The sequence below is a fragment of the Elephantulus edwardii genome, unplaced genomic scaffold, assembly GCF_000299155.1.
Source record: "Elephantulus edwardii isolate Elephantulus edwardi_28Jun2011 unplaced genomic scaffold, EleEdw1.0 scaffold00140, whole genome shotgun sequence".
NCBI classification, from domain to species: domain Eukaryota; kingdom Metazoa; phylum Chordata; class Mammalia; order Macroscelidea; family Macroscelididae; genus Elephantulus; species Elephantulus edwardii.
The window spans coordinates 3,021,442-3,030,024 of NW_006399890.1; positions in this window are offsets into that span (position 1 = coordinate 3,021,442).

An 8,583-nucleotide genomic window follows, 5' to 3' on the forward strand; every position below is an offset into this window, starting at 1 on the left:
GCTTTGACAAGCACTGTGGCATTTGGACAAGAACAAACTGGGAGGAGGGTAGAGAGAATAGTGCAACAATGAATGAGTGGAAGCCCAAAATATCTGTAAATGTTTATGAAAATTAATAAAATATAATTATAGAAAAAAAATTATTATTATGTATCTAACAACTCTACCAGTGTGGTATGCATTTCTGGAAGGCTTAGTACTCCTATCCTGCTTTTTCTCCAGTTCACCTCTTTCAATCAAGATTTTATTATTTTCCTTTTGAATTGTAAGCACTCTTGTTAACTACCTTAAATCCGTCAAAGAACAGCAGGGAGCAAAACAAATAAATATAACTTTTCCGGGACTATGTTTCCTCTTCTAGAAAATGATGATAGTCGTTCGTGCATGACAGGATCACAGATGAATAAGCTTAGCCTAGTGCACATGCCCAGCAGTGTGCCAGAACAAGGGAGGGACCCCTCGAGGGCTGGGTCTTTCCCCACTTTCCCTGTTGTCTCTCACACCAAGCCTTCAGACCTCAAGATTCAGGTGGCAATTCATGGAGAAACAGTCCTCAGGGACTTTTGTCCTTAACAGACCACTAGAGCATGAGCTTGTTGGACACTATTGAGCTGGTGGTCCATGTAAGACAGGCACATAGGTAGGCACCTGTGGCCCCAGGTGAACTTGTTTGTGGGTGTGTGCTTTCAGCCTCCCAGTCTCCCCATGTAATGATGCCACAAAAGCTACCAAGTCTCACTTCCTACGATTTATTGGTAAAGGACTCCATCTTGTTATGAAAACTAGTTGATGGTTTTGGCATCAGCCAATGGGTACAAAAATACAACCCAAACCAAAGACCAAGGCCATTGCCATCAAGTTGATAAACTCATAGCAGCCCCACCCACTTCAAAGTAGGACCACTCCACAGGGCTTTGGGCCATGATTTGATGCAAGCGTGGCCAGTCCTTCCATCAGGGCTCCATCAGCCAACAGCAGAGGCAGAGCCAAGCATCGGCTGATAGACTGACGCTGTTAGTTGTTATTGAGCTGGTTCTGATTCGTGGCAGTCCCACACGAGCAGGCAGAAACAACAGGTTGTGATCTGTTGGAAGCAGATGCTCCTGTCCTCTGAGATGCCTCTGATCATCAGTCTTTAGACTGCAAGGCTTCACATGCCTTCCATTCCAGGTCACAGAGTGGAAGGCCCAGGAATTCCCAGAGCTAGCCTTCGTGTTCTTTCTGGTAACGGCATGAAGGGAGTTGGTGAAGAACAATTTCTGCTTGGCTTTGCTTTTAAAGCAAATTGGGGCAGTACTGATAGGAGAAATGAGCAAGCAGGGGTGAAGACAGAGCGGCAGCGTTAGTGTGGTGCACACGGCACAGTTCAGAGTTGGAAAGTTCCTCTGAGTTGCTTTTCTCACAAAGCATTTGGATAGTAACACTCCTCTCCGCCTGCATCTCTGCTAATAAGCATTGTCCAAAACCACATTGTCCCACATGTCAGCCACAGGCATTCACAAGACCCCTCCATCGCACCCAGGCATGCCAGTCACCCGATGTTCAGGAAAAGGCTGAATAAACAGATCCATCCAACTTCACAACAAGGGGAAATTCATAGGCTTTTGTTTCCTACTCATTAAGCTCATTTGGTGGGGATGGCTGGAATAAATTTTCCTTTCATTCACAATGGAATTGAAGTCTTCTCCTTTGGGGTGTGGTCCTCTGCCTTTTGCAACATTGCAATTCCAAACTAAGAAAGAGGCATTAAGGACACGGACAACAAGAGACACGTGAGGCCCCCAAAGATCCGGTGCAGTCAGTGGGGATTTGCCCATATGTCATCAAGGCCAGGTTGGGCTTCCTGGTGGAAAACCCACCTGTACATTTAAAAAATTAGCACTTAATCATGTCAGCACATCAAGGACTTCGTAACTGTGTAAGGTAATTTCTGGGTGAACCTAAAAAATTGTTTCTATGTGGAAAATAAGCAAAAACATGTATTAGCCCAAAAGACTAACACTAACAGCATAGCAGAAAGCCTCTTAGGAACACACTTGAGGAAACTGACAAGAGAAGTCTCAGGCAGCTACGGTCAATAACACCAATAGGAGTCCCAGTGACATCATAAAACTCAAGACTAATCTCGAATAATTGGTGGAGTCAGCAGAACCCAGTGAGAATCATGAGCCATCATTCAAAGCCCACTTGGGCTGCAGTTTGTTATTTCCATTAACTGTGGGGAGTCTACAGTTTAGGGTGCTTTAATTTTTTTTTTAAATCACATTCACCTAGGCCTCCCATTTTGCACATCATTTTTTAGCATTTCACATTTTATAAGACTACAAGACAGCTTAAAGTTCTCGTGAGCTCTGCTTTCAAGTTAGGAAAATTTAAGCACCAGAAAAGGTAGATGCTTTTCTGGGCTAATATTACAACCTCTGAATCCTGTCCCTGAGGGGCTTAGAGGATCGGGACTTCTGAGTCATCGGAGAAATCGGAAAGCAATTAAGAGACTCAAAGGGCAAGCACAAGGGCCAGGAGAGGCCACCTACAAGAACCCTGTTGAGTCCCAATTGTGGAGAGGAGACTAAGCCATCTGACAATGTATTAGGGCTGAAGAAACAAAAAAGAATAGAAGCCCTGAGCAAAGACTGTTAGAGTCAAGCAAGTTATCAAAGGAGTTAAAGAGTCCTCGGACAGGCAAGTATGTTTTCTGGGGTGGTTGAGGTACAGACCACCTACAGTCTACAAACTGTGTACACCACCTTTTCACAAATCTCACAATAAGCCCATAGTTAAAGTCAGTCCATTTGGGAGATTAGGTTTGATTTTAGCCAATGCACCTCAAACACAGCTACCACCTGTCCACTAATTGCTATGATGCTGAATAGCTTGCGGTGGATCTTCCAGATGAGGAAAAACAGTCTAGTCATTTACTTCACTCACTGAAAAGCCCTCTGGACCAAAGAAGCTGATTCATAATCAGCCCTGGAGATGGCTGAGGACTGGCATCATTTTGTACCCCTGGGAGTGTACAGGGGCTGACTCAAGGGGTGGCTAACAACATCCCGTTAACTTCAGACTAGGATTCTCTGTCCAAGGATAGAACCAAGCAGAAAAATCTTAAGAAGTCCCCTCTTGGAGCTGTTTCCTACATCCAGTGGTTAGCACTTCAGATGAGGAAGGAATGGACGAAAGGAAGCAATGAAAGCACCTCGAATTCATACTTGAATTCATCAGTAGTTATTCTTGTTAGGTGCTGTCAGCAGGCAGAGACATTTATAAAGAGACACTTGAAATTTATCTATGTCCTGAGTGCAGAAGAGAGAGGCCTTAGGTCCAGAGTGCAAAAGAGAGAGACCTAGACTTTTTTTAGAGCTGTTGTAATAAAAATACCACAAGGAGAGAACTTTAAAAAAACAAAAGTTTGTTTTCTCACATTTCTGGATGCTCAAAATCTAAATTGAAGTTTGGGGCATGCTGGTTTCCTTGTGGTCTCTCTCCTACTTTGGGGTGACTGCCAGCAATTCTTGATGTTTTCTTTGATCCTTACAAAACAGCTTTCTCCCGCTATGTCTAACTGTGTCTATTCTGCTATTGTGTAAGACACTCCTTAGAAATGATTAGGTTTAGGACCCATATACTCTGACAGAATGTCATTGATTTCAAAATAAATGTTTATTTCTATAACAGGGTCATATTTACAGGTACTAGAGTTATGACTTCAAGACACACTGTTTAGAAGGAAGAGCACAATTCAATATTTAATATCCATGAAAAGATTTTTTTTCAGCTTGTCTGACCTTATGCGAAGGGCTTAGAGAAAATATTTAACTAATGTCCCAACCTTTTCTTGGTGGCTCAATCAAGAAAGTGGTAACCCTGGTGATAGCAGTATTAAAGAGTAAGAATGTCATTTAAGGGCTAAAGTGAGCCTGTCTGAGTCATGGTATTTTCAACTGCTTCATATGCATGAGAAAGTTAGGCAATGAATAAGAAATATCGAAGAAGAATGGATGTCCCTGAATTGTGGTATTGTTGAAGTGTACTGCATAGACCGCCAAGGAAGAAGCAAATTTGTCTTGAAGGAAATGCATGCATCCAGGGTGCTCCTTAGAGTCAAGGATGGTGAAACACTATCTCACATATTTTAGATATGTTAACAGCAGGAACCAGTCACTGGCAAAAGATCTCAGGCCTGGAAAAAACAGAGGGTCAATAAAGAAAGGAAGATAAAATGGAATGACACAGTAACTAACAATGGGATTGAATATGGCAGAGATTATGATAATGGCATAGAAAAGGGCACACAAGGTTTCAGCCTATTGTTCACAGAGCACCTAATGACAATAACAACAGGAGAACTTTGCTAAGAGAGGCTTCAGTTTGCATACTATCACTGAAGAAATAAATGAGTAAGGATATAGAGGAGCAAAGTCCAGTGATTTCAGATGAAGCATCAACTGTCTGTTCAAACTCATGTATCTCCCAACGTAGAGCTAGCATCCTCTAAGCCCATCCAACATCTTTGGTTATCGGGTCAAATACAGTCCACAGATTCAGTTCCTCCCTTTTCCTGAAATTTGCCAAACCATGTTGGCCCCAGTCGGCCATAATACCAATGGAAAAGCACCAGAGAACAGCAGCATGATTGCAAAGTATTATAATGAGTTAAAAATAATGTTAATGAAAAAAAACAATAATGCTAATGCAGGGGAGGGGCAATTAATAATGCAGTTGTAAAATTTATGGGTGGGAGGTGAGAAAAATTAGAAGAATCTGGTTTGGAAAACAATGTATTTGAATTTGTAAATAAACTAGTATAATTAAAAAAATAAACTATGAATGCAGGGGGAAAAAACAAATAATCTTTTTGAGAATTTGTAAAAAGAGCAAGGGCAATGTTGTTGTTGCTGTTGTTGATTGCTGTCAAGTTGAGCACAACTAATAGCAACTCTATGAACAAAAGGCCTGAAGCCTTTCTATAATTATTGTTGCTTCTCCAAATTCATAGTTTCCATAGGCATGTGGTTTAGGAAGTGGATGCTGCTCCTGCTTCCAAACCTGTCTTAAATTGGGAGCTCCACCAAACACTGTCCACCATGGGCGGCCATTATTGCACTTTATGCCCAATGGCACAAGGTTCAGCAACACAGCAAACCCAGATTACCTCAGTGCAGCAAACTGACAGAAGAGTGCTGTTTAACTTGGAAGAATGTTCTTCCAAAATAAAATAACACTAGCCCCCTTGGGCCCGACTGAATTTTAAATACAAGATAGATAGGTAGATAGATAGATAGATAGATAGATAGATAGATAGATAGATAGATAGATAGATAGATAGATAGAAGGATAGATATGATAGATAGATATGTTGTTGTTGTTATGTGTCATTGAGTTGCTTGAGACTCATAGCGACCATATGTACAACAGCCCTAAACCCTGCTATATTCCTTGCCAATCTTATTGTCTCCGACACGCCTATCTTCATTACCCCAGTGACAGAATCAATCCATCTCATCAAGGGCGTTCCTTTCCTGCACTATTCCTTCACCCTCCCAAGAATGATGTCCTTCTCCAAGGACTGGTCCTTCGTTGTAACATGTCCAAATATGTCAGATGAAGCTTCAGAATCCTTGCCTCCAAGGTGCAGCCTGGCTTCACCCTCTCCAAGATGAACTTGCTTGTTCTCCTAGCAGTCCATGGTATATTCAATACCTACTCATTGGCCAGCTCTCTTAAGCATAGCAGGCAATGGCAAAGACCATGGCCTGTATCAGGTGCACCTTTGTCGCCAAACTGACATTGTTACTCTTCTGTACCTTGTAGAGGTCTCTGACAGCAGACTTTCCCAATACAATTCATCTTTTCATTTCCTGGCTGCTGGTACCAAGAGTGTTGATTATAACGCCAAACAAACTGAAGCTTTCAACAATCTCAATCTCTTTACCATCTATCATGATGCTGCCAATCAACCCAGTGGTTAGAATCTTTGTTTTCTTGACATTAAGCTTCAATCCATATTGAAGGCTGCAATCCTTGACCTTCTGCAGCAAGCGCTTCAGGTCCTCCTCAATTTCAGCAAGCAGGGTTGTGACATCTACATAGTGCAGATTATTGTTAAGTCTACCTCCAATCCTGATGCCACTCGTCTACTCATAGAAAGCCCAGAGTCCAGGATAATCTGTTCTGCATACAGATTGAAAAGATATGGAGACAATACACATCCTTGATGCACACCTTTCCCAATTTTGAACCATGCAGGGTTTCCTTGCTCTGTTCGTCGCTTGCCTCCTGACAGCCATATCTGACCTCCACCAGCTCCACAAGGGGGCGCTGTCCAAAGTCCCACAAGCACAACACAAAACCAATTCCCCTGATCAGACATGTCCACCAGGCTCCCACTTGGAGAACATGCTGTCATGAATGCACCTTGTGGGTAGGCTAATGCATCCTGTTCACATATTCCCATGAAAAGTCAAAGTCAATGGCCACGAAAGCCATTTTGAACAATAAACCCTTAACACTTCAGCGTTCTTCATTGTTTCATGCCATATCTTCAGTGAGTTGCTTTTTAAAAAAAAAAGTTCTAGGCAAAACATCATTCTATTCCTGGAAGTGAGCTTTTTATAAAGTGAAAAGTTTGAGTAAATAAATTCAGTTATTTTAGAAGAACATTACATATTATATAATTACATTTATACTCTGAAAGTTATTTTAAATGTTTATAATTTCTGACATATACATAGTCCCAAAAATGTCTAGAATGAATAAACTAGCTTTGCTACATGCTCTCCATGGCCAAGTTTAAATAATGAATATAAATGCTTGAAAAATCAATTTTATGACTCTACTAGACTAAATTTAATAAATGATTAGTGTTGCTTAATGATTCTCATGAGTGTGGAGTTTAGTAACTGCACAGCAGTGATATTGCTTCTTAGATTTCTATATGAGAGCTTTAATATTACTAGCTGGCTGGGTGGCTGTGGTTTTCTACTGCTGTTTTAGCAAAGAAGTAAGTAGCTGCTTAAGTGGATGGACTAATGATGATGATGGTGATACTTTTAATTTTTTATGCTCTTGAAAGTTTGCAGTTATCCTCATTTTCCCAACGGCTGTTTCCATTCTCTAATGCTAAAGAAATGCAAGTTCTTTACCAATGGAAATAAACATAAATCAGGAAGTAGAGTATCTGAGGATATCAAGGTGAAATCGATCCAGCCATTTTACCTCATGTGACAAACATCCCTCTCCTTTCCTAGTTTATTGAACCCTAGTATCAGTCATGTTTAGCTCCTGAACTAGACCCCCTTTTAGATCCAGCAAATGAGTTCTGATTGGTCTAAGTAATATTATTGTTGTTGTTGTTGTTGCATGCCATAGAGTCGCTTGTGACTCATAGCGACCCTATATACACGAGCCCTAAACGCGGCTCTATCCTGTGCCAATCTCACTGTCTCAAACACACTCATTCCCACCACCTCAATCACAGAATCAATCCATCTCATCAAGGGTCTTCTTCTCCTGTGCCGTCCCTACACTCTCCCAAACATGATGTCCCTCTCCAAGGACCAGTCACTCCTTGCAACATGCCCAAAGCATGTCAGACGAAGCTTCAGAATCCTTGACTCCAAGGAACATTCTGGTTTCACCCTCTCCAGGACAAACCTGTTTGTTCTCCTAGCAGTCCATGGTATATTCAACACTCTTATCCAGCAACACAGCTCAAAGGCATCAATTATCTTTCTATCATCCCTATTCACATTCCAAGTCTCCGATGCATAGCACATAATTGCAAAGACTATAGCCTGGAGCAGGCACACCTTAGTCTCCAGCCTGATGTCGTTGCTCTTCAGTACTCTTGAGAGGTCCCTGACAGTTGACTTTCCCAGTGCAATTCATCTCCTGATTTCCTGGCTGCTGTTATTTTAGGTTCTGTCAAATCAGCTCCACCTCACAACATCCCTGGGTCCAATGTAACGAAACATTGACAATGTCTCACCATCTTTGTCTCCAAAGAACATTCTGGCTGCACTTCTTCCAAGACAGATTTGTGTGGGTTATTTTGGCCTTTCATGGTATATTCAATACTCTTCAACAGCACAATTCCAAGTCATCTGTTCTTCTGCAGTCTTCTTTATTCATCATTCAACTTTCACATATATATGAAGTAATTGAAAATGTTGTGCCTTGGATCAGGCACACTTTGGTCTTAAAAGTGACATCTTTGCTCTTCAGAACTTTAAAGAGATCTTTGGCAGCAAATTTTCCCAATGACTTATTCATGGCAAATTATTTTTTTCCAAAACATAAATGGTGACTATAATCATAACTCTCACTTGATGAAATGAATGGAAATCAAACTGACTCCATCTGTTGAAAAACATGTCGCAAAGTTCGATATGCTCTGTCAGAACAAGTCCAGATGCTGACAATGAAACAGATTGCAAATTACTCATATATAAGGTCAATTTGAAGCTGAATAAAATGAAAACCAGTCCAAGAACTAAAGTATATCCCAACTTTGAGTATATCCACCTAGATTTACTGGTCATCTCAAAAACAGATTTGATGCATTGAACCAGTGACCAAAGACAA